General features: G+C 46.2%; 1 long non-coding RNA gene across 2 annotated transcripts in view; it reads right to left on the reverse strand.

The window, feature by feature from the left end:
* Window positions 1-791: 791 nt before the first annotated feature.
* The window catches only part of LOC112251965, a 43,599-nt gene continuing 19,630 nt past the window's right edge, over window positions 792-24,760 (reverse strand). For both annotated transcript variants that reach the window (XR_006083559.1, XR_002953787.2), the window contains exons 2-4: window positions 24,121-24,259; window positions 5,523-5,585; window positions 792-1,830 (exon numbers count right to left, since the gene is read on the reverse strand). This is a non-coding gene — a long non-coding RNA (uncharacterized LOC112251965). The remainder of the gene's footprint in view (window positions 1,831-5,522; window positions 5,586-24,120; window positions 24,260-24,760) is intronic.

A 24,760-nucleotide genomic window follows, 5' to 3' on the forward strand; every position in this document is an offset into this window, starting at 1 on the left:
GACTTGGCGCTCCGGTACCGCTTGCCATGCGGTAGCAGAGAGAACAGTCTATGACTAGGGTGGCTGGAGTCTGACGATTTTTAGGGCCTTCCTCTGACACCGCCTGGTATAGAGGTCCTGGATGGCAGGAAGCTTGGCCCCGGTGATGTACTGAGCCGTACGCACTACCCTCTGTCATGCCATGCGGTCAGAGGCCGAGCAGTTGCCATACCAGGCAGTGATGCAACCCGTCAGGATGCTCTCGATGGTGCAGCTGTAAAATCTTTTGAGGATCTGAGGGACCCATGCCAAATCTTTTCAGTCTCCTGAGGGGGAATATGTAATGATGGTGTTGGAGTTGTGCCTGGCCGCGCAGTCATCCTGTCCTCCATCTGTCAAACTAGACCAATTTAGTGTTATAATCTAATAATCGTACAGTAGGTTGCCTTTGTGCTAAGTTTGACAGTGTGAAAGAGTGATGGGTTAAAATTTGTTAATTCCCCTCTCTAATCCTTGGTAATGACAGTCTGTAGTTTATTAGTATTTAAGGCTCTATTCGATCTGTGTTGCTGAAGCGTTTAGAGATCCCGCGATAGAAATGTAAAATGTCAGCTGAATGCAGTCTCTAGTAATGCCATTTAAAATGTTAAAATCACACTGTAACGGTGAACTATAGCGACACGGATGGAATAGAGACCTTAGATTTGTATCTCAATGAGAAAAATATAGGCTGTGTTGGAAGAGGGACCTATAATATCTGCCTTTTTAAAATCCGTTTTGACCGTCAGTCAAAAAAAGAAACCCACACAGAATCATATGAAATATACATTTTATTCTCTCCCTCTCCCATAGTCACATAAGAAGTCTCCACGAGCATGATCAAGATGAGATATGACGCAGTGTCATACTTACATTCTCATTCAATACTGTACATACATACTATATATATATATATACATACATACATACATACATACATACATACATACCAGAATCAGCATATCAGAACGAGATCCCCTCTGATGGTCGATTGCTGTGAAAATCTGGGACACAGTTGCATTCATTGTTCAGCGAGTTTTTCCACATAGTTAAACCCACCGACAGCAATGAATGTTGATTGTGACCTTTGTTGTGGTTTGGGGCCAGAGGCTTTTCTTTCAGCAGAGTTGTTCTGAAGGAAGGATACAGGATGGGGGCTGGGGTGGGTGGAGTGGAGGGGGCTGGGTTGGGTGGAGGGGGCTGGGTTGGGTTAGTGGTGGGGCGTGGTAGTGGTAGTGGTGGGGCGTGGGTGGAGGGGGCAGGGTGTGGTAGTGGTGTGGCAGATGGGACCATAGTGTTCTTACTCTGGTTATAATGAGTTAGTAGCCATGCACGTCGATCATCAAGCGAAAAGGGCTGGCCACAGGGTACAATCAACGGTCGATGGTCTTTGTCAATTTAGCTCAAAACTCACCGACAGCGTTGAATGTTCACCGGGGCGAACGGGGGCTGATAGGGAACAAGGTTGACAGTCTGACGCTTGGAGATTCAGAGAGATGAGCACAGCGGGCGACTGGGCCTATCATTTCCTCTCTCTCTCTCTGAGAGCAAGAAGGACACTACAAAGACACAGCCATTATCCCTCATATCTCAAGTCACTTTTCAGACAGCTCTCTTTACCGGGTTATCAGGAGGATGGCTATTTAATGTTTCACAGAAGACACTCGATTCCTTTTTGTTGTTGTTACATTCTACTTCAATGACTGAAACCCGTTTCATATTTGCACCCCGGGTTGAAAAAGTGTGTAGAGAGACGAAAGGCTTGGAAATGAATGCAGACGGTCTCTTCTTGCCCCTGGTCTTGTCCTCTGGCTGACAACGAGAGGGAGAAAGGCAGGAATTAACAATTCAAAATAACATCTCTTCCATTTGGGTAAATAAACCTGAATTTCAAATAAAAGTCCCATTATCAATTTGGTTTCAGACTGTTTAAATGTCTTGATGTAATTTAATATAATACATTCATAATATTCTTATTTTGCTCAGAGAGTTTAAATGTCAGTTCAGCTCCTTACTTGTCTTTGACTGATATAACACAGTATAAAAACTGTGCACTGGGCAGGAAAACATGTTTATTTTCTCTCTCGGTAGCGGTTGGGGCTTTAGTCATATTTTAGTCATCTCTAAAGTCCTGACTCATTTAAGAGTTTTGGTAAACAGCACTGTGGGAATGCTAGGGGTGGTATCACAGTGGCCTATCCGCGTATGCGTTGCTTACCTCAACTGAGCGTCAACTAGCTTCAGTGGGTGGAGGTGCCCCTAACCATAACCCAGAGGGCTCATCTCAGAGCTCAGGATGAGACAGTGTCGGACTCGCAACCTGCTCGGGTCATGATAATTGATAGCATCTGGAGACTATGGTGTGGGGCATGGCAGCAGGAAAATGCGGGGTAAATTAATTTTTTCCTTTATGATAAGTATAGTGGCACACAGTAGAGAGCAGGGATGTTTTAGTATTTTCACACACCTTTTTCACAGGGTCTGGAAAAACCCGGGAAAAAATGGCCTTTTATAAACACATTTCATGACATTCTATGTAATTTGCATGACAGAACCGTTTGAAATACCACAAAAGGCTACTCTGACAAACAGATCAATAAAAACGATCAGATTTTGAATGCAACCAAATAGCCCAGGCCAATCCAATTACACACACACAATTGACGTGTGTGTGTGTGTGTGTGTGTGTAATTACACAGACACACACACACAACGTCCGGGTTAGGGTTTGGCCAGGGTAGACAGTCATTGTAAATAAGAATTTGTTCTTAACTGACTTGCCTAGTTTAAAAAAAGGTTAAATAAAAAATGGAAAAAAAGAAAATATTGCCTTTGAACGGGGTATGGTGGTAGTTGCCAGGCACACCGGTTAGAGTGTGTTAAGAACTGCAACGGTGCTGGGTTTTTAACACTCAACAGTTTCCTGTGTGTATCAAGAATGGTCCACCACCCAAAGGACATCCAGCCAACTAGACAACTGTGGGAAGCATTGGAGTCCATGCCTCAATTAATTGAGACTGTTCTGAGGGCAAAAGGGGGTGCAACTCAATATTAAGAAGGTTTTCTTAATTTTTTGTACACTCAGTGTATATAGTGACCAGTCTTGATTAGCTACTATCTTTTGTGTATTCCCTCCTGCTAAATAAACAACACGCTCCTAACCGGGCCTTTAACGGCTTGCTCCAGAGACATGACCAAATGTGCAGTCAGTCCATGCTCGAGGGCCACATCAAACTCCCTGACCCCTGGCCCCTTAGTAAAGCCATTGGACTGACATTGTGTGAATTGACAGAAGTGGCAGTGTACTGTAAGGTCTTCTACTGGCCAGAGGACAAGATGACAGAGACTTGTTAAGCCAGGAGTCAGAGAGAACCAGAGAGGGGGCCCCTGAGCTGACATCCAAGCCCATATCAGTGTGACAGGGCTGGGCATCACAGGTGGACGTGTTAGTGTGGATGGTGGAAAAGGGGGAAGTTTACAGTACATGGGAATGGAGGAGGGGGTTGGTAGTCTTTCCCTTAATGGCGCCAGCAGCTCTGACATTTAACCACTTCATGGTTGTAAGTCAGATGATGGGTTGGATGGAGACTGCTGTGTCAGAAGTGGATGTGTCTATAGTCATAAAGCACGTGACTGCAGATAAATAATTGACTGTGCATAACAGGGTGGAACATAAGGTTTATATCGCTGAAGCAATCCTAGTGACAAAAAAAAAACTAGAAAAATACTGTAACTAAGATATCATTTATTTTTTTGTATAATAAGGAAAAGGACAGTGAACAACCTATTAACTAAAGTTTAAACACATATTCAGACTCCTCCCTCTGAAAAGAAACAGAAACTCCAGAATGACAAATCGCCTAGCGCGATCGAATGACTGAAAAATAACAAAAAGGGACGTGTCGGCACATTGCTATCGTAGCAGCCGTGTGAACTATTTTACTGCTCAGAGATCTGCTTTCAACCACAGGGAAGGGTGGTGTTACACAAAACTAGCTCAGCGACGACACGGGAACACTTTGTGACACCGGCTAGGGAGAACCAGGCAACACTGTGACACCGGCTAGGGAGAACCAGGCAACACTGTGACACCGGCTAGGGAGAACCAGGCAACACTGTGACACCGGATAGGGAGAACCAGGCAACACTGACACCGGCTAGGGAGAACCAGGCAACTTTGTGACACCGGCTAGGGAGAACCAGGCAACACTGTGACACCGGCTAGGGAGAACCAGGCAACACTTTGTGACACCGGCTAGGGAGAACCAGGCAACACTTTGTGACACCGGCTAGGGAGAACCAGGCAACACTGTGACACCGGCTAGGAGAACCAGGCAACACTTTGTGACACCGGCTAGGGAGAACCAGGCAACACTTTGTGACACCGGCTAGGGAGAACCAGGCAACACTGTGACACCGGCTAGGGAGAACCAGGCAACACTGTGACACCGGCTAGGAGAGCAACACTTTGTGAACCGGCTAGGGAGAACCAGGCAACACTGTGACACTAGGGAGAACCAGGCAACACTGCTAGGGAGAACCAGGCAACACTTTGTGACACCGGCTAGGGAGAACCAGGCAACACTGTGACACCGGCTAGGGAGAACCAGGCAACACTGTGACACCGGCTAGGGAGAACCAGGCAACACTGTGACACCGGCTTGTGACACCGGCTAGGGAGAACCAGGCAACACTGTGACACCGGCTAGGAGAACCAGGCAACACTTTGTGACACCGGCTAGGGAGAACCAGGACACTTTGTGACACCGGCTAGGGAGAACCAGGCAACACTGTGACACCGGCTAGGGAGAACCAGGCAACACTTTGTGACACCGGCTAGGGAGAACCAGGCAACACTTTGTGACACCGGCTAGGGAGAACCAGGCAACACTGTGACACCGGCTAGGGAGAACCAGGCAACACTGACACCGGCTAGGGAGAACCAGGCAACACTTTGTGACACCGGCTAGGGAGAACCAGGCAACACTGTGACACCAGCTAGGGAGAACCAGGCAACACTGACACCGGCTAGGGAGAACCAGGCAACACTGACACCGGCTAGGGAGAACCAGGCAACACTGTGACACCGGCTAGGGAGAACCAGGCAACACTGTGACACCGGCTAGGGAGAACCAGGCAACTCGGTCATGTTCATTAGGGAAACCGGTTAAAACACTCTGCAATCAAAAAAAAAAAAAAAAGAATCTAAATTGGACAAGTCCAGGTAGTCCCTCCCAGTTGAAGTCTGGATTAGTTCTGTTGTATTACAGGAAGCTATCAGGGTAATGTAGTTCTGTTGTATTGCAGGAAGCTATCATGGTAAAGTAGTTTGGTTGTATTACAGGAAGCTATCATGGTAAAGTAGTTTGGTTGTATTACAGGAAGCTATCAGGGTAAAGTAGTTTGGTTGTATTACAGGAAGCTATCAGGGTAAAGTAGTTTGGTTGTATTACAGGACACTATCAGGGTAAGTAGTACCTGCCCCCCACTCCTCCTCCTCTCACCTCCAGGAGCGCGTATGTCTACTGGCCCCACAGCTGAAAGGTCTTGAGGTCTTCTGTGATCTGCTGTTACACACGCAGGCAAGAAATAAATATTAATACACCGTTACTATTTTGACATTTGAAAAATACTACAAGCTATTTGAAGAATAGTTATAACAGCACAAAAAGCCACACACACACACATGCACAGTCTCTCTTTCACGTTGAAACACACCGTCCCTGTGACAGGATGTGTGTGATGCGGTTGATTACAGTCATTGTGGGTGTGTGTGTGGGGGATGCTGCGGCAGGAAGGTTGTTATGGAGTGGGGAGGACAGGCCGCGACACCCCTATCGACACCCAGCACTGACAAAAAAAAAAAAACTCAGACCAAACCAAAATGGCAGCATTTTCCCAGCATCAAGGCCTAGTGTGAACATCAAAATGGCAGCATTTTCCCAGCATCAAGGCCTAGTGTGAACATCAAAATGGCAGCATTTTCCCAGCATCAAGGCCTAGTGTGAACATCAAAATGGCAGCATTTTGCCAGCATCAAGGCCTAGTGTGAACATCAAAATGGCAGCATTTTGCCAGCATCAAGGCCTAGTGTGAACAACACACAGAAAGCCATCCTCCATTTGAGCTTTGTGCTGGTAATACACACACGACACACAGGGCTGAGCCGGGGAATGGGGCAGAGGCATTCAGTCTCACAGTATTAGATGAGAAGAGGAGGTTGACAGAGACCTTTATTATTGATGCCATGTGTTTCATAGAGTGCCTAAGTGCCTTCGTGGCTACACATTCAATCCATTCATTTAAATCTATACATTAAAGCCAATAGGCCCTAGACATCTAGTATAATGTGCAATAAAACACTCCTTAGTACAGATCTATTGACATAACCCATTCACTCCTTAGTACAGATCTATTGACATAACCCATTCACTCCTTAGTACAGATCTATTGACAACCCATTCACTCCTTAGTACAGATCTATTGACATAACCCATTCACTCCTTAGTACAGATCTATTGACATAACCCATTCACTCCTTAGTACAGATCTATTGACATAACCCATTCACTCCTTAGTACAGATCTATTGACAACCCATTCATTCTTTGAAAAAATCCACTCCATAATCGGACAACATTTCTGAAGTTCCACACCAGTCTGTATAAACCCCCGTGGTTTCTGGTCTTTTTAAAAACACATCATGCTTTTCTCCAAAGACTACGCACACTAAAGCCTTGTGTGGCGTGGACTGAGTAGACGTTGAAGCCAGTCAGAGGGACCACGGGTGATAAAACCGTGTCCAGCCAGCTAGGCCACGTCCCCACCTCCGGTCAGCCCACTGACACTGATGGCAGTGAGGCAGATCTGGGTTACGCTCATTAGGGCATGCAACCAACAAAAAAAACATTTAAAAAATGTTTTGCAACTGGAAATGAAAAGGTGGGTTTCTTATTGAACCAGGTCCAGGGAGTACCTCCTTGATTCAGTCAGTTAATTATAATTATAATTAATATTATAATTAATTATATATATTTTGTTGGGTAATGAACACAACCCTGAGGTAGTACTTTGGGTCGAATCAGAATACAGGACAGAACAGAACGTGTTAGGACCTCTGAATATGGACTTAGACAGGACAGGAGACACCTTGGTGTGTGAGAGTTAAAGAGAGAGACAGACCAGACACATCTGTCTGTGTACAGGGCAGGCTTTACATTGTCTCTATTCAGCCTATTTGACATTATTTTGAGAGAGCAACAGAGAGAGCGAGAGAGAGAGAGAGCGACAGAGAGCGAGAGCAACAGAGAGAGAGAGCAACAGAGAGAGAGCGACAGAGAGCGAGCGAGAGAGCGACAGAGAGCGAGAGAGAGAGCGACAGAGAGCGAGAGAGAGAGCGACAGAGAGCGACAGAGAGAGCGACAGAGAGAGCGACAGAGAGAGCGACAGAGAGAGCGACAGAGAGAGCGACAGAGAGAGCGACAGAGAGCGAGAGAGAGCGAGAGAGAGAGCGACAGAGAGCGAGAGAGAGAGCGACAGAGAGCGAGAGAGAGCGAGAGAGAGCGAGAGAGAGCGACAGAGAGAGCGACAGAGAGAGCGACAGAGAGAGCGACAGAGAGCGAGAGAGAGAGCGAGAGAGAGAGAGAGAGAGAGAGCGAGAGAGAGCGAGAGAGAGAGCGAGAGAGAGCGAGAGAGAGCGAGAGAGAGAGAGCGAGAGAGAGAGAGCGAGAGAGAGCGAGAGAGAGCGAGAGAGAGCGAGAGAGAGCGAGAGAGCGAGAGAGAGCGAGAGAGCGAGCGACAGAGAGCGACAGAGAGCGACAGAGAGCGACAGAGAGCGACAGAGAGCGACAGAGAGCGACAGAGAGCGAGAGAGAGAGAGAGAGAGAGAGAGAGGGAGACATTGAAATACAGAGAGAAGAGAGATACATTAAGAGACAGTGAACAAGGAGACATGGAGTGTAAGAGTGAATAGTAACCTGCAATATCGTTATCATTCATCCCCCTCAGTTATCGTCCGCCCTTCCTGTTATCAATCATCCCCCTCAGAGGGAGAGAGAAAGAGCGGTGGGTTTCCATGGTAACCTGGGATGGCATCGCTCCAGTGTTTGTGAAGTGCAGTGGGAATGTTTCATTGTGGGAAAATATAACTAGTGAGAGAGAGTGAGAGAGAGTGTGTGTCTGAGTGAGTGAGTGAGTGAGTGAGTGAGAGTGTGTGTCTGAGTGAGTGAGTTGAGTGAGGTATAAAAGATGACACGGGTCTCATTTGGGTGTCAGACAGAGTGGATACACAGGCCAGTGTGAGGAAGACACACTTAGTGAATACAACTCCTATGCAGTGAGAACTAACAACATTCATGTTTAACAAACACATGCATAAGTCCAGTACAGGCAGATTGTATGTTCTACTTATTGTATGTACTATGTAGTAGTAGTTTGGAAACTCTCATCATTACATATCCAGTCATTACTACACATTATTGTACAGTCTGTCTGGTTATTACCACGGGCAGTGTACAGGATGTATGTCCACAGGGTTATTGACCAGGCACACACACAGATACAAACACACACACAGATACAAACACACACACACACACACACACACACACACACACGTGAAGCAAAACATCAAACCCAAGGTCACACCTTTGTTTGTGGATATGAATCCACTCACAACCTCATTGATACGCACCTCATGGGTGATCTACAGTTTTTCCGGTGCATTGCTCTCAACCTAACTTGACTGTCAGGTTTTTTGCAGCACCCTTTTATATCGCATGTAGAGAATGAGGAGTTTCTTGTGAAACCTAACTTTTTTTTTCTCTTTCCCTCCAAACAGACAACGCACAGTAGAACCTTGAGGTAGGAAGGCATCGAGGACGGAAGGCATCGAGGACGGAAGGCATCGAGGACGGAAGGCATCGAGGACGGAAGGCATCGAGGACGGAAGGCATCGAGGTGCTACAATTCAATCTGCAACATTACAGAACATTCAGATAGGAAATATATGATGTAGAACAGATATACAGTAATTGCCTATCATGAATAATAGGGAATTTTATCAGCTCTATTCATTACATTTCTATACTTGCTTAAAGGAAAAATCCTTTTGGTATTTGTCCAGTGTTGATACAGTCCCAAAATGTGTTGCATGTCAGCAGTCAAGATATCAGGGAAAAAAGTGTCATTTTGTTTATTTTTTTGTTGTTGCAATATACTGAAAACTTTACTGCTGACTTGCAAAACATGTTGGGACTGTATGAACACTGGACTAATATATATATATATATATATATAGTTTTTTATATATAGTTTGAGTGAATATTTCCTTTAATAGACTAGTTGCAGCTGGGAGCATTCCGTCCAATGGTGTGAGATGTCCACGTGGCTCAACTGGCCACGACTGTGGCCTCTGACATTTCCCCCTGGTTAAAATACAGATGTGCTTTACAACTAAGGACAAATAGACTATATGCCAAATGGCACCCTATTAGCAACAGTACACATTGGACACTGGTCATAAGTAGTGCACTACATAGGGAATAGGGTGCCAAGTGGCATGCATGTCACAGAGTATAGTTCTATCTAATTAGTGTTACCCTAGATTAATGTGTTGATACTTTATTCCACCTAGGAAGGAAGGAAGGTACGACAGACACCTCTGGTTAGGTGATTATCAGTCTAGGAAGGAAGGAAGGAAGGAAGGAAGGAAGGTACGACAGACACCTCTGGTTAGGTGATTATCAGTCTAGGAAGGAAGGAAGGAAGGAAGGTAGGAACGACAGACACCTCTGGTTAGGTGATTATCAGTCTAGGAAGGAAGGAAGGAAGGAAGGAAGGAAGGAAGGAAGGAAGGAAGGAAGGAAGGAAGGAACGACAGACACCTCTGGTTAGGTGATTATTAGTCTAGGAAGGAAGGAAGGAAGGAAGGACAGACACCTCTGGTTAGGTGATTATCAGTCTAGTAAGGAAGGAAGGAAGGAAGGAAAGAAGGAAGGGGCGACAGACACCTCTGGTTAGGTGATTATCAGTCTAGGAAGGAAGGAAGGAAGGAAGGAAGGAAGGAAGGAAGGAGGACAGACACTTTTCTTCTTTATACTGGTAATATACTATCTGAACAATGTATTGTTCCCTACTGTAGACCATATATAGACTGAAGAACTCTAGAATAACTTTTCTAATCAATTTTTGATAAAACATAATCTCCCAAAATCTGGAATATTACAATACGTGCTGAAATACAGCACCTGAACTACTTAAATGGTTTTGCATTCACAGAGAAAGAACTGTGATTGACCCTGAGTTTGTGAGAAATTGCCTCGATTGTTCATACCTCACTTTGATGTTAAATATGACTGGGATGTTGGCAGTGCTGCTATAGCTGAGATGAGAGCAGGAGGGAAAAATGAGTCCGTTATTCCCGTGACTTTAAAAATGAGTCATTTATTCTCCCTCCCACCCTCACCCTCCCGTTCCCTCCCACCCTCTCCCTCCCGTTCCCTCCCACCCGTTCCCACCCTCTCTCCCTCCCACCCTCCCTCCCGTTTCCCCCTCCCGTTCCCACCCCTCCCTCCCGTTTCCCCTCTCCCTCCCGTTTCCGCCCTCTCGTTCCCCCCTCTCTCCCGTTTCCGCCCTCCCGTTCCCCCTCTCTCTCCCGTTCCCCCTCTCTCTCCCGTTCCCCCCTCTCTCCCTCCCGCTCTCCCTCTCCCTCCCGCTCCCGTTCCCTCTCCCGCCCTCCCGTTCCCTCTCTCCCGCCCTCCCGTTCCCTCTCTCCCGTTCCCTCTCTCCCGTTCCCCCTCCCGCCCTCCCGTTCCCTCTCTCTCCCGTTCCCTCTCTCCCGCCCTCCCGTTCCCTCTCTCCCGCCCTCCCGTTCCCTCTCTCCCTCCCTCTCCCGTTCCCTCCCGTTCCCTCTCTCCGCCCTCCCGTTCCCCCTCCCGCCCTCCCGTTCCCTCCCTCTCTCCCGCCCTCCCGCCCTCCCGTTCCCTCTCGCCCGCCCTCCCGTTCCCTCCCGTTCCCTCTCTCCCGCCCTCTCCCGCCCTCCCGTTCCCTCTCTCCCGTTCCCCCCTCCCGCCCTCCCTCTTCCCGTTCCCTCTCCCCCGCTCCCCTCCCCCGTTCCCCCTCTTCCCTCCCGCTCCCTCTCGCCCCCGTTCCCCCCTCCCGTTCCCCCTCGCCCCGCCCTCCCGTTCCCTCTCGCCCGCCCTCCCGTTCCCTCTCCCGCCCGCCCTCCCGTCTCGCCCTCCCGCTCCCTCTCGCCCCCCCCCTCCCGTCTCCCCCTCTCCCGTTCCCTCCCCCCCTCCCGTTCCCTCTCTCCCCGCCTTCCCGTTCCCTCTCCCTCCCGCTCCCTCCCTTGCCCTCCCCCCCCTCCCCCCTCGCCCGCCCTCCCGTTCCCTCTCGCCCGCCCTCCCGTTCCCCCTCCCGCCCTCCCTCCCTCTCGCCCTCCCGTTCCCCGCCCTCCCCCGTTCCCCTCGCCCTCCCGCCCTCCCCGCCCTCCCGCTCCCTCCCGCCCCCGCCCTCCCTCTCGCCCGCCCTCCCGTTCCCTCCCCCTCCCCGCCCTCCCGTTCCCTCGCCCGCCCGCCCTCCCGCCCTCCCCCGCCCTCCCGTTCTCGCCCGCCCGCCCGTTCCCTCTCGCCCTCCCGCTCCCCGCCCTCCCCCGCCCTCCCGTTCCCTCTCGCCCGCCCTCCCGTTCCCTCTCGCCCGCCCTCCCGTTCCCTCCGCCCTCCCGTTCCCTCTCGCCCCTCCCTCTCGCCCTCCCCCGCCCTCCCTCGCCTCTCCCCCGCCCCTCCCTCCCCCGCCCCCCGCCCCCCCGTTCCCTCTCGCCCGCCCGCCCGCTCCCCCGCCCTCCCCCGCCCTCCCGTTCCCCTCCGCCCCCGCCCGCCCGCCCCGCCCTCCCTCCCCCGCCCTCCCGTTCCCTCGCCCGCCCGCCCGTTCCCTCTCGCCCTCCCGCCCCCCGTTCCCTCTCGCCCTCCCTCTCTCGCCCTCCCGTTCCCGGCCCTCTCTATCCTTCTCTCTAACTCCAAGCATCAATGAGCAGACAGACGGGCTTGCTGAAACCAGGGAGGGCATTCTTCATTAGGACAGACACGGCACAGAGACTCGCCAATGTATTCCCTCATTAGCAAGTACATGTGCTGCACACTTCAGTAAAAACCATGGGGACCACCCATGTAGTCATGCCCTCTCTAACAACCACACACAATAAAGAGAGTAGCTCTCTGGTGACTAAATAGTGAAAGAGCTGTTTATTTGGCTCCCTGATTTGAATAATGCTACTTCTGCTTTTTGCACTCCAGACAACAATTATCTGCTGATAAAGTTACAAAATCAATCTCCGAAGAGGGTAAATCCTCACTGCAGAAACAATCAATAATGGGGAAGAACAAGTCGTTCTGGTCCACGGCTCATTTTTGCAGTGTGTTAAAAGAAAACATTTTTTTTTTGCAGGTAATCAAATCCTTTGACCAGGTAGAAATGTACTTGAACGCGCATTTCACATTCTGACAATGGCACCCTACTTTTAGGGTTTTCCATTGGAGATCAAAAATCATGGTCCAAGTCGAATTTGAAGCATTTTCAACAAAGAGTCATTTGGGAGCCAAATGAACGGCTCCCAAACGAATCATAACGTGTGTAGTAAACTAACACAGTGCTGTCATTCAAACAACCCCCCCCCCCTCTCACCAGTCTAACAGACTTCATCCTCTGGTGCCATTCTACTTACAGCACAACACTAGTTCACTAGGAAACCAATCCTCACTCAGCCATATCCCACTGGGCACAGACGTCAATTTAACGTCTATTCCATGTTGGTTCAGCGTAATTTCATTGTAATGACATGGAAACAACGTTGAGTCAACCAGTGTATGCCCAGTGGGATACGTCTTTATATCTTTATGTGAAGTCATATCTAGAGCTAGTCATTTATTAACGTTGTAAGCTAGACTTTCTGATCTGTTGCATCAGCCTCAGTGCTTTTTAAAAAAGTGTTTTTGATGCTAGTGGTTGTATTAATTTGAGATCTATCACATCCCAGAACTGTCCAGCCTTTTATTTGGAATATTTATGTAATGCACAGAAGGACAAGTTGACCAATAGAACAGGTCAACTTTTGTATTATGGGGGAGAGTAGATTGACATAGGCTAGTGCTTTTGCTGTTCCTTAGACCTACTCATCTTGTTGGCTGACGAAAAATAGGCGGTTCTACTAACATCAATATGCTTCTCGGAATTCAATAAGAGGGGCGCACAGTTGTGTCCTCATTGTCTCCGTCTTCACTTGTAGCCTACTTCTTAACTGTGATAAGGACCCGATCACATGATGATGATGGGTATTGGCTAATAAGAATTAAGATATCTGAGAGGCCCATGTGACTGAGAGTTGATTCCCCGCATGGCAGCCTGGAGAAGGAAATTATAATCAGCCCAAGGGTACAACGGCCACTTTGGCTGCAACAGGCATGGATTTTTTTAGGGAACATTACGGCCACACAAGGGGGATGCCACCGGGATATTCGAGACCTGGTGAGAATATTATCAAGTACTTGCCAAATTGTGAATGAGAGACTGATGAAGTGTGTGCAGCAATTAAACAAAGTAGAGCTCATGCCTTTCATGTGACTTTTTTCAAATCATCATTAATCTCATCATGCAGCCTTACATTATATTAAAAATCTAAACATATAGCCCAACATTTGTATCACAACTAAAGTTATAAGGAACTATAAATGAAGCAGATATGAGGACCTGGTTCTTTGTTAACCCCTCAACACAGAATACCTGCATGTGCGAACTCCCTTGGAAATCGTTTGGAGAAAATATCCTTTCTATTTTAAAGCAGCTATGTTCAATTGAATTCTTCATACTATAAAATAAATATATTTTTAAAGAATGCCACAGAATTCTAGAATTCTAAGCAAATCTTGTCTGCTAAATTAACTATTGTAGGCCACAGCCATTAAGCATAGCCAGATCAGGGCCTAACATAAGGACAACTCAGAGTATGTTATTCTGTTCTTCTGAAATAGACTACATGTTCTTTGTGTCATGTTTCTCTAGACTTGTCTAAAAATGAATAAGCCACTGATGTTCCAAAGGTCTGCATCAGTGGCTTGTAGGCTATGCAGGAAACTAAATGTGTTTATGTTAATTAACGGTCAATTACCGTGAGACTGGTAGTTATTTGCTTGACAATCACCGGCTGACAACATTTTGTGACCGCCACAGCCCTAGTTGTTATGCATACTTATGGATGTTATCATTATCGTGGCTTTGTTTACACTGACTATTCATTTAAGTTGCACTGTATTAAAATGGCTCCTAAACAACAAGTAAACGTTACCCATCGACAACAACATTGAACTCCAGCTGAGGTTGTTCTCAGTCTACAGAGATAGTCGGGAAAACACACTGACACACTCAAATCCTTTTGACTTCAAAGACATGAGTAAAAAAAAAAGAAGAAATGAAGCTCTTATATCAAGCCATGCGTAGACAGACAGAGGAAGACACGGAGATGAACGGAGAGAAAGAAGGGAACAGAGACGTTGTAATGAAGGAGTGCCGGCAACAACAAAAAGCATGAGCGGCTGTTGTGAACACACTGCTGCAGTGCCTTTCAGAGGCCTGTAATTTTAAGATGGTAATATTCAGAGAGTCGAGGGGTAGGCAGGACCCGTAACAATGCCTCTCTGCCAGATCCAAAACCCTATGATCCTCTGGCTGCCACGCTCCTGAATGTTTTTGTTTGGAAACAAATAGTTTAGACACTTCCACTAAAGCACAGTGACATCCCCATGCACTAAACAGTGCCCGAAAAGCCACTAAAACAAAAGAACACAAAGAACACTTTGGAGAAAAAAAAGGGTTCTTTGGATGTCCCAGGTATGAGAACCTTCTTTGGTTCCAGGTACAGTAGAACCCTTTGGAACCAATAAGCAATACCCTACAGGGACAACCAAAGAACCTTTATGGTGAAGAGAAGAAGAGTAGAAAATAAGGAAGCCAAGAGAGCGAGAGGTACCCCTCCCTCCTTTCCTCCTCGGCTATGAAATGTGCAAAAACAAAACTGTGTTGGAGGTTAGCGGCCATTTATTCCAGGCCGTGTGGCTAATGACCCTTAACTGATGCTAGCAGTTGCTGGGCCGCGGGACAAGAGAAGATAAGTAACCTGGTATATTACGGTTGGTTGGAGGGAGCTGAGCTTAGCCTAATGAGTGTTAACGGGAAAGTCAGCATGAGTCATCTAATTAGGACCGGGTCGTATTCATTAGGGCCACATCCTCCAGTTAGGACTGGGTCGTATTCATTAGGGCCACATCCTCCAGTTAGGACCGGGTCGTATTCATTAGGGCCACATCCTCCAGTTAGGACCGGGTCGTATTCATTAGGGCCACATCCTCCAGTTAGGACCGGGTCGTATTCATTAGGGCCACATCCTCCAGTTAGGACCGGGTCGTATTCATTAGGGCCACATCCTCCAGTTAGGACCGGGTCGTATTCATTAGGGCCACATCCTCCAGTTAGGACCGGGTCGTATTCATTAGGGCCACATCCTCCAGTTAGGACCGGGTCGTATTCATTAGGGCCACATCCTCCAGTTAGGACCGGGTCGTATTCATTAGGGCCACATCCTCCAGTTAGGACCGGGTCGTATTCATTAGGGCCACATCCTCCAGTTAGGACCGGGTCGTATTCATTAGGGCCACATCCTCCAGTTAGGACTGGGTCGTATTCATTAGGGCCACATCCTCCAGTTAGGACTGGGTCGTATTCATTAGGGCCACATCCTCCAGTTAGGACCGGGTCGTATTCATTAGGGCCACATCCTCCAGTTAGGACTGGGTCGTATTCATTAGGGCCACATCCTCCAGTTAGGACTGGGTCGTATTCATTAGGGCCACATCCTCCAGTTAGGACTGGGTCGTATTCATTAGGGCCACATCCTCCAGTTAGGACTGGGTCGTATTCATTAGGGACACATCCTCCAGTTAGGACTGGGTCGTATTCATTAGGGCCACATCCTCCAGTTAGGACTGGGTCGTATTCATTAGGGCCACATCCTCCAGTTAGGACTGGGTCGTATTCATTAGGGCCACATCCTCCAGTTAGGACTGGGTCGTATTCATTAGGGCCACATCCTCCAGTTAGGACTGGGTCGTATTCATTAGGGCCACATCCTCCAGTTAGGACTGGGTCGTATTCATTAGGGCCACATCCTCCAGTTAGGACTGGGTCGTATTCATTAGGGCCACATCCTCCAGTTAGGACTGGGTCGTATTCATTAGGGCCACATCCTCCAGTTAGGACTGGGTCGTATTCATTAGGGCCACATCCTCCAGTTAGGACCGGGTCGTATTCATTAGGGCCACATCCTCCAGTTAGGACTGGGTCGTATTCATTAGGGCCACATCCTTTAGGACTGGGTCGTATTCATTAGGGCACACGGTAGCAGTTCAGGTGGCCCCTTCCTTTTTCAGTCCGCTTTCCTCTGTTCGGTGCCTAATGAATACGACCCAGGCAGTCATATAGCATCCCTTCTTCAGAGCTACTTATCCTCGTACACAGAGGGGGAGACTGAGGAGAGACGACCATTTTAGCTTCAGTGAACTGGCGCTGATGGGAACACAGCAGGGGCGCGGGGGTACACTACACCTTCCTCTCAACTTATTTGATTCAACTGCCTCCATCACAACCACTAATGACGGATACAGGAGAAGGTGTGTGTGTGTGTGTGTGTGTGGCACCTTCGTGTGTGTGTGTGTGGGGGAGGTAATGCCTCCAAGGGCAGCCTAATGCTACCTTTTATTGACATCCAGCAGTGAATATGAGCCTTTGTCTCCAGTCTCAGAAAATTATTGAGAATTTAAGGCTTCCTTTACCTAACCAGCTGATACACTAACACTAGATCTCTCAACTAAGGTTAAGTCCCAATTATCTCTCCTTCCTCCTGAAGTGTGGTCTTGTTCACAACTTCCAACACATTTTAAAATCATTGGATTTGCATGCATAAGCATGGGCGGGGAGTTTTCATATACCTGAAAGGAAACATTGGGACTAGGGACAGACACAGTTGAATCAAATATCCGAACAGACGTTAGTATCCAACTACTTGACTTGAGTATTTTGACAGTGAAAAAGCTTTGTCTGAATGACATTTGAATGATCCTTGTGACATTGTTATCTACAAGGATATACCATGACATTTTAAATGCTTAAATTTAAAAACAAAATTTTTGATTGTAGTTTTTATAACCGTGCGTTGAACTACTGCTGTACATCTAGCGCTGCAGTCAGTTTATCATCTTTCCATCTTTTTCAATGCAAAAAACTCACTTTTTTGTCATCAGAATCAGTTCTATCATGGGTGAAAAATCTGACTTTGCTTTTCACCGGTAGTCAAAACTACCGGTGAAAAGCAGTCCGTCCTGTTTACCTCTGCCACGTGCATTTGCGCCATAAAAAATGTTGACTATCCAGGTATCCGGAAAATGTCATGATGTTATTCGAATAGTAAAACAATTTCAAAATAGCCATCCTTAATTGGGACGTACCCCTTCCAACCGAGAGGCTGAGCCAGCATCCAGAGTAAATGCTGTAGCCTAAACTGCTCTTTTAAAGCTGAGCCAGCATCCAGAGTAAATGCTGTAGCCTAAACTGCTCTTTGAAAGCTGAGGAAGTTACTGAGTAAAAAAGAAAATAGGGAGAGTTGCTTTGCCTCTGTCAAAAATATAGAAAGGGTCTGAAAAAGGGGCTCATTGAAAATAAGGTTTGAAATAGACTTTTATATAAAATTGTTTGTAGCAGTTTGGAAATGATCTCTTTCAATGATAATAATCATGATTGCGCTCAATCTACAGGCTAAAGAGGCACAGAATGGAGAGCAACGCTAATTCATACAGTCCTTCATTAAAGAGAGGTCCCCTCGTTAAATCACTCACACACTGCAATTAGAGAAGGACCAGGAAACACACAACTTTACGACCTTATATAAAACGTTAGACCATGCACACATCTCTCTCTCTCTCCAGAACAAGACTGCATGTGATCAAGACTATATTGAGTGTCTAGATGTGGGTGATGGATGTCTGCCTGTCTGTCTGTCTGTCTGTCTGCCTGCCTGCCTGTCTGCCTGCCTGTCTGCCTGTCTGCCTGTCTGCCTGTCTGCCTGTCTGCCTGCCTGCCTGTCTGCCTGTCTGCCTGCCTGCCTGCCTTTAGCAAATGGAAAAAGGCTAACTTTAGGCTAGAGGCTACAAGTCTTGGTAGTTCCCGGTAGGTCTGCAATCCTAAAATGACACAGAAAGAGCTGAAATGCACTGTGCTCCCAGTTTGAGCCCTCATTCACGGAGACGCCACACTCGAGAGGAAACCACTGGACTCAATGAATAAAGACCCAGGGTAGTGTTCATTAGAGCACAGATCACGTTTTAAAACGTCTTGCAACGGATAACACAAATGTGCGTTTCTTATTCACCAGACAGCTTTGCATCACAGGGAGCCATAAGAACAGTCAGGTGACATCCTGGCTTTAAAACCACACTCCTATTCATTAGACACTAAACAAAAGAAAAACTTACTGAAACAGAAGGCAACACCTGAACTTGCTTGTATTTTCTGTTGCAAAAAGTTTTGCTACGTTTTGTCCTAATGAATAGGACCCAGGGGGAGGTAAAGCAAAGTGGGGTTATTTGCTTAGAAGCTCTTTACAGGAGGTTTCCTTGTAAAGAAACAAGGAGGTACCCTCTATATCCCCTTAATCTCTTTCATCACCTCCTGCCTTTAAAATGGGAAAACATGAAGCCTTTGTTGGAGGGCCCAGTAGGATGGAAGAGCAGTCACAGAGTAGTCAAGGGCCTGGGAACCACGGTGGGCCCAGTAGGACAGGGTCTGGAACTTGGACTGGCGGTAGCAACTGGATGCCAACAGCTTGCAGAAAGGGGTGGGGGGGTGAACTGTGAAAGGGCTCTTGGAGAATGAGGAGAGAGAGAGAACACCAATGTAGGTGTGGGTAAGGAGGACTTGCGTTTATTTCCGAGAAGTCGTCTACAGCAACTAAGTTACCACAACAGCTAGTTTGAAGCTACAGTGTCAAATCTTTTCTACCTCCTTACCACCCGGTTTTGAATTGTACCACAGAAGAGAGAAAGAGGGAAGAAGAAGAGAGGGAAGAAATGACAGCTCTCTGGCATTCCGCATCCTCTTTATATCTCGGCCTGGAATCTTAGAGCCCCGGTCTGACCACGCTACAGACTAGCATTTGATTTACTGTAGCTTTTAGCCCGGGAGAGGGAAAGACGGAGTGCTCGGAGGTTAAGTGGCAGAGACGTGGGAACCCTACAACACAATCCAGTAGTTGTCTTTCTCTTTGTATTCCGTCCTTTTGCTTTGACCCGTTCACACATATGTTGTTTTGAACATACAACCTTTATTTAGACAGGGAGTCAATGCTGAGACCAAGGTCTTTTTATTTAGACAGGGAGTCAAGGCTGAGACCAATGTGTCTTTATTTAGACAGGGAGTCAATTCTGAAAACAAGGTGTCTTTATTTAGACAGGGAGTCAATGCTGAGACCAAGGTGTCTTTATTTAGACAGGGAGTCAAGGCTGAGACCAAGGTGTCTTTATTTAGACAGGGAGTCAAGGCTGAGACCAAGGTCTTTTTATTTAGACAGGAGTCAATGCTGAGACCATTGTGTCTTTATTTAGACAGGGAGTCAAGGCTGAGACCAAGGTCTTTTTATTTAGACAGGGAGTCAATGCTGAGACCATTGTGTCTTTATTTAGACAGGGAGTCAAGGCTGAGACCAAGGTGTCTTTATTTAGACAGGGAGTCAATGCGGAGACCAATGTGTCTTTACTTAGACAGAGAGTCTATGCTGAGACCAAGGTGTCTTTATTTAGACAGGGAGTCAATGCTGAGACCAAGGTCTTTATTTAGACAGGCAGTCAATGCTGAGACCAAGGTGTCTTTATTTAGACAGGGAGTCAATGCTGAGACCAAGGTCTTTATTTAGACAGGCAGTCAATGCTGAGACCAAGGTGTCTTTATTTAGACAGAGAGTCAATGCTGAGACCAAGGTCTTTATTTAGACAGGCAGTCAATGCTGATACCTAAAAATACACAATAAAATGCACATTCAAATATGTTATACACAACAATACACAAAAAGCTAAACACAATCATAAAAAACAGACACATTCTTCTGTAAAAAGGTCCCCGAACAACCGTCTGAAATTACCTAGAGGCACCAAGACATCCCATTTTAAATCATTCCACACGTAAGGTGCAAGGAAATTAAAAGCGGATTTATCTAACTCTAGACGCCAAAGGAGTCTCCCGCCTTGTGTGGTATGAAGGGTGTCTCGTGTGGTAGGGGGTTGTAGTTTAAAAGCCCAGAGTAAATCTCTCCTTCATGTGTTAAGAGTTGCTTCACATTAGTAGCTTTTAGCTTGACACCAGCTATCAAATTGGGCTCATATTTTTGGTAACGCCATGAAAATGTCTCAGGCCTTTTAGTCAGTTGGCCATTTAAAATACTTATTTGAATCCTAAGAACAACCAATAGACCATCTTATCTATCCTCCCATGCTATGGTCATTGTATAGCTAAACAAGACTTATTCTGTATTCCAGTATTCGGTCGATTGAACCAGGTTGACTTGGATGTGAAGCAAATACTATTTTCTGAAATACCAGGTGGGTGGGATTTTCACTTTTGTGCAATCTGGGAAAACTGTCAAATCCCTCTAGGGTCCTACTTCCTCCTCTCTGCCACAACATATGAATTCAGACACAGTCCACATTTACAGAAGAACAAATGCCTTCACTGATGCATTTAAAAAGCATGTTATATCATCTTTCTTTGAGAAAGAACTTCTAAGCCTATTCACAAGGATATTGGGCTGGATGCTGATGGGGGAAAGTTCTTGAATGATCAAATAAATGATTGTCAAAGCTTTTCATTTAGACTATTTACAGAAAAAAGAAGTCCAGAATGCTTTTTAAATGTATTTTTATTTAACAAGGCAAGTCAGTTAAAGAACAAATTCTTATTTACAATGACGGCCTACCCCGGCCAAACCCTCCCCTACCCGGGACGACACTGGGCCAATTGTGCGCTACCCTATGGGACTTCCCGATCACGGCCGGTTGTGATACAGTTCGGGATTGAACCCAGGTCTGTAGTGACGCCTCTAGCACTGAGATGCAGTGGGTTAGGCTGCAATAGACAATAAAAACCACAGGGGCCAACCAATTGGATCCTGGTCTGCTTAAGTGTCCAGAGCCCATCATTGTTGGCTCAATAACACACATTTCTTATTTAACATTGTTATCAGGAAATATGAAATATTCCAAAAGTATGGAAATCAGCTCTTGTGTTGCCACTCCATAAAGACGGGGAAAGTAGTGATCTCAATAAATATCACCCCATTCCAAGGCTTCCTTGTCTAGGATTCTAGAATCCTTGGTAAATGTACAACTTTGCTAAAAAAAAATTCTGAGTAATGTATTTTGAATATAAATCAATCAGGGTTTAGTCCTGGACAACGACAACTACAGTCAGGCTTTAGTCCTGGACAACAAGCGCTACAGTCAGGCTTTAGTCCTGGACAACAAGCGCTACAGTCAGGCTTTGGTCCTGGACAACAAGCGCTACAGTCAGGCTTTGGTCCTGGACAACAAGCGCTACAGTCAGGCTTTGGTCCTGGACAACAAGCGCTACAGTCAGGCTTTGGTCCTGGACAACAAGCGCTACAGTCAGGCTTTGGTCCTGGACAACAAGCGCTACAGTCAGGCTTTGGTCCTGGACAACAAGCGCTACAGTCAGGCTTTGGTCCTGGACAACAAGCGCTACAGTCAGACTTTAGTCCTGGACAACAAGCGCTACAGTCAGGGTTTAGTCCTGGACAACAACCGCTACAGTCAGGGTTTAGTCCTGGACAACAACCGCTACAGTCAGGGTTTAGTCCTGGACAACAACCGCTACAGTCAGGGTTTAGTCCTGGACAACAACCGCTACAGTCAGGGTTTAGTCCTCGACAACAACACTATTACAGCAACCACCATAGTTGTTAATGAACTTGTCAATGTTTTAGACACTAAAATTAAATGTCCTGCTTTTGACTTGTCAAAAGCTTTTGATACAGTTGATGATGCTATTTTATTGAATAAGTTGTCCTCGATAGGCCTGAGGTCTGACGCCTGTTCATGGTTTCATGATTATCTTAGTGACAGAACTCAGACCATCGTGATTGATGGGGTTAAGTCTAGAAGTACATAAAGGTGTACCGCAGGGGTCGATACTACGACCTGTTCTTTTCACTCATTTATATAATTGCTATTGGTCAATCTGTTAAAAATAAAACATTTATATGCGGATGATACGATTATGTACTCAATTGCCCTGACTGCTGACCTGTCTGTGTCAGTCTGATTTTGCAGCTGTACAGGATGCCCTTACTATTTTAAAACTGGTATTTAATAAATGGCAAACCTAAATATATGTTGTTTTTAAGTTCTGGTAATTGTCTCAGAAGGATGACATCTTTACTCATCGGATGGTTCTATAAATCAAAACGAGTCCTTGCATACAAATACCTTGGTATTTAGATTGACAATGATTTAGCGTTTAAAGAACACACGACTGAGCTTGTTAACCTGTTGAGTGTAGGGGGCAGTATTTTGATGTTTGGATGAAAAACATACCCAAATGAAACTGCCTATTTCTCAGGCCCAGAATCTAGAATATGCATATAATTGTCAAGATTAGGATAGAAAACACTCTAAGGTCTCCAAAACTGCCAAAATATTGTCTGTGAGTACAAGAACTGATATTGCAGGCGAAAACCGGAGGAAAATCCAACCAGGAAGTGCCTAAGAGAAACAAATCTCCCTGTTCCATTGCATGCCTTCCCTCCATTTAAAGGGATATCAACCAGATTCCTTTCCATATGGCTTCCACATGGTGTGAACAGTCTTTAGACATAGTTTCAGGCTTTTATTCTGAAAAATGAACGAGAACGATCACTCGTGTCAGTGGATGGCTGGGTGCCAGCAGAGTTTTGCACACGCAGCTTGGAGCAGACATTCTCTCTCTCTCCTATTGAAAAAGCTACGGTCCGGTTGAAATATTATTGATTATTTATTGTAAAAACAACCGAGGATTGATTATAAAAAACGTTTGACATGTTTTTACAAATTTTATGGATACTATTTGGAATTTGTGTCTGCCCGTCATGACCTGCACGAGCCTGTGGATTTCTGAACAAAACACGTCAACCAAATGGAGGTGTTTGGATATAAAATAATCTTTATCGAACAAAAGGAAAAATGTATTGTGTAACTGGGAGTCTCGTGAGTGCACACATCCGAAGGTCAAAGGTAAGCGATTAATTTGATTGCTTTTCTGACTTTCGTGACCAATCTACTTTGCTGCTAGCTGTTTGTAATGTTTTGTCTGCTGAGCGAGATGTCCTAACAAATGCTTGGATAGCTTTTGCTGGAAAACTTTTTTGAAATCTGACATGACAGGTGGGTTAACAACAAGCTAAGTTGTGCTTTGCTATATTGCATTTGTGATTTCATGAAAATTAAATATTTAGTAATTTAGTCATTTAATTTGACGCTCTGCAATTCAGCGAATGTTGACGAAAATGATCCCGCTAACAGGATGGGTGTGCCAAGAATTATTATTATTTTATTTTTTTACATAAAGAGATCTGGTCTCTCTCTGGTTCACCAGGAAGCAGATTGTGCAGTCAAACCATCTACCTGTTCTTGATTATGGAGATACTATTTATCAAAGTGCAGCTGCCTCTATTCTTAAACCCGTAGATGTTGTTTTTCATAGAGCCCTTTGTTTAATCACAGAAGACCGTTGTATTACTTATCACTGTAATTATTTACCAAAAAGGTTGTCTGGGCCTCTTTAAAGTCACGTAGATCACATCATTACACCCTTTTTTGTTTACAAAGCCCTGCTCCACAAAATTGACTTACCTAACATCACTGTTAAGATTTTAAATGACAAGTCCCTCTCCCTACTACACCTTCCCCACCACACTCTCACCTTCCCTACCACACAAGGCTCAGTTTGACCTCAGGTCTCTTACCTCTATCACTCTTTCATGTCACAGCAGTTATCCCTCCCTCCCTCTGGTTCTGCTCTGGGGCTTCTTCCATTCCTTCGGGCCACTTCTCTTCATCCTCTCCTTCTCCCTCTCTCCATTTTCCTGTCCGCTTTCTGATAGCCTATGAAATGCAATAGGACAGAGGGAAACCCGATAAAGAAATGGTTCCAGCATATGGAGTCATCCTCATCGTCATAAGGCTGAGGGCAGGGAACAGGCAGAGGGCAGGGAACAGGCAGAGGGCAGGGAACATTCCATTAAAAAACTACATTTGTCGAGAGAGTCGTGCCCAGGTTGTTGAATCCCAATCATTACATTAGTATTTCGATTATCTTTCAAAATGGTTTACAACAAAGATATAAAATATTAGGGGGAGAAAAATCCTTGGAAATAATACCAGGGTGGATGAGAGCAGCTATTTCTAATGCAGGGGTAAGATGGTGTCCAAAAGCTTCAATGCATTCAGTAGTTAAAAAAGGTGAGAAGCAGCGAAGCCAGAATAATGGACTGTGTTCGGGCCGAACAGCAGCAGCATACTGCAGGGAGATAACTTGTGTGGAGAGGGAGGGGGTCAGCTAGAGGGGAATCCACCACTGTTATGAGTGTACTCATGAAATTGCTA

This window comes from Oncorhynchus tshawytscha, linkage group LG06, assembly GCF_018296145.1.
Source record: "Oncorhynchus tshawytscha isolate Ot180627B linkage group LG06, Otsh_v2.0, whole genome shotgun sequence".
NCBI classification, from domain to species: Eukaryota; Metazoa; Chordata; class Actinopteri; order Salmoniformes; family Salmonidae; genus Oncorhynchus; species Oncorhynchus tshawytscha.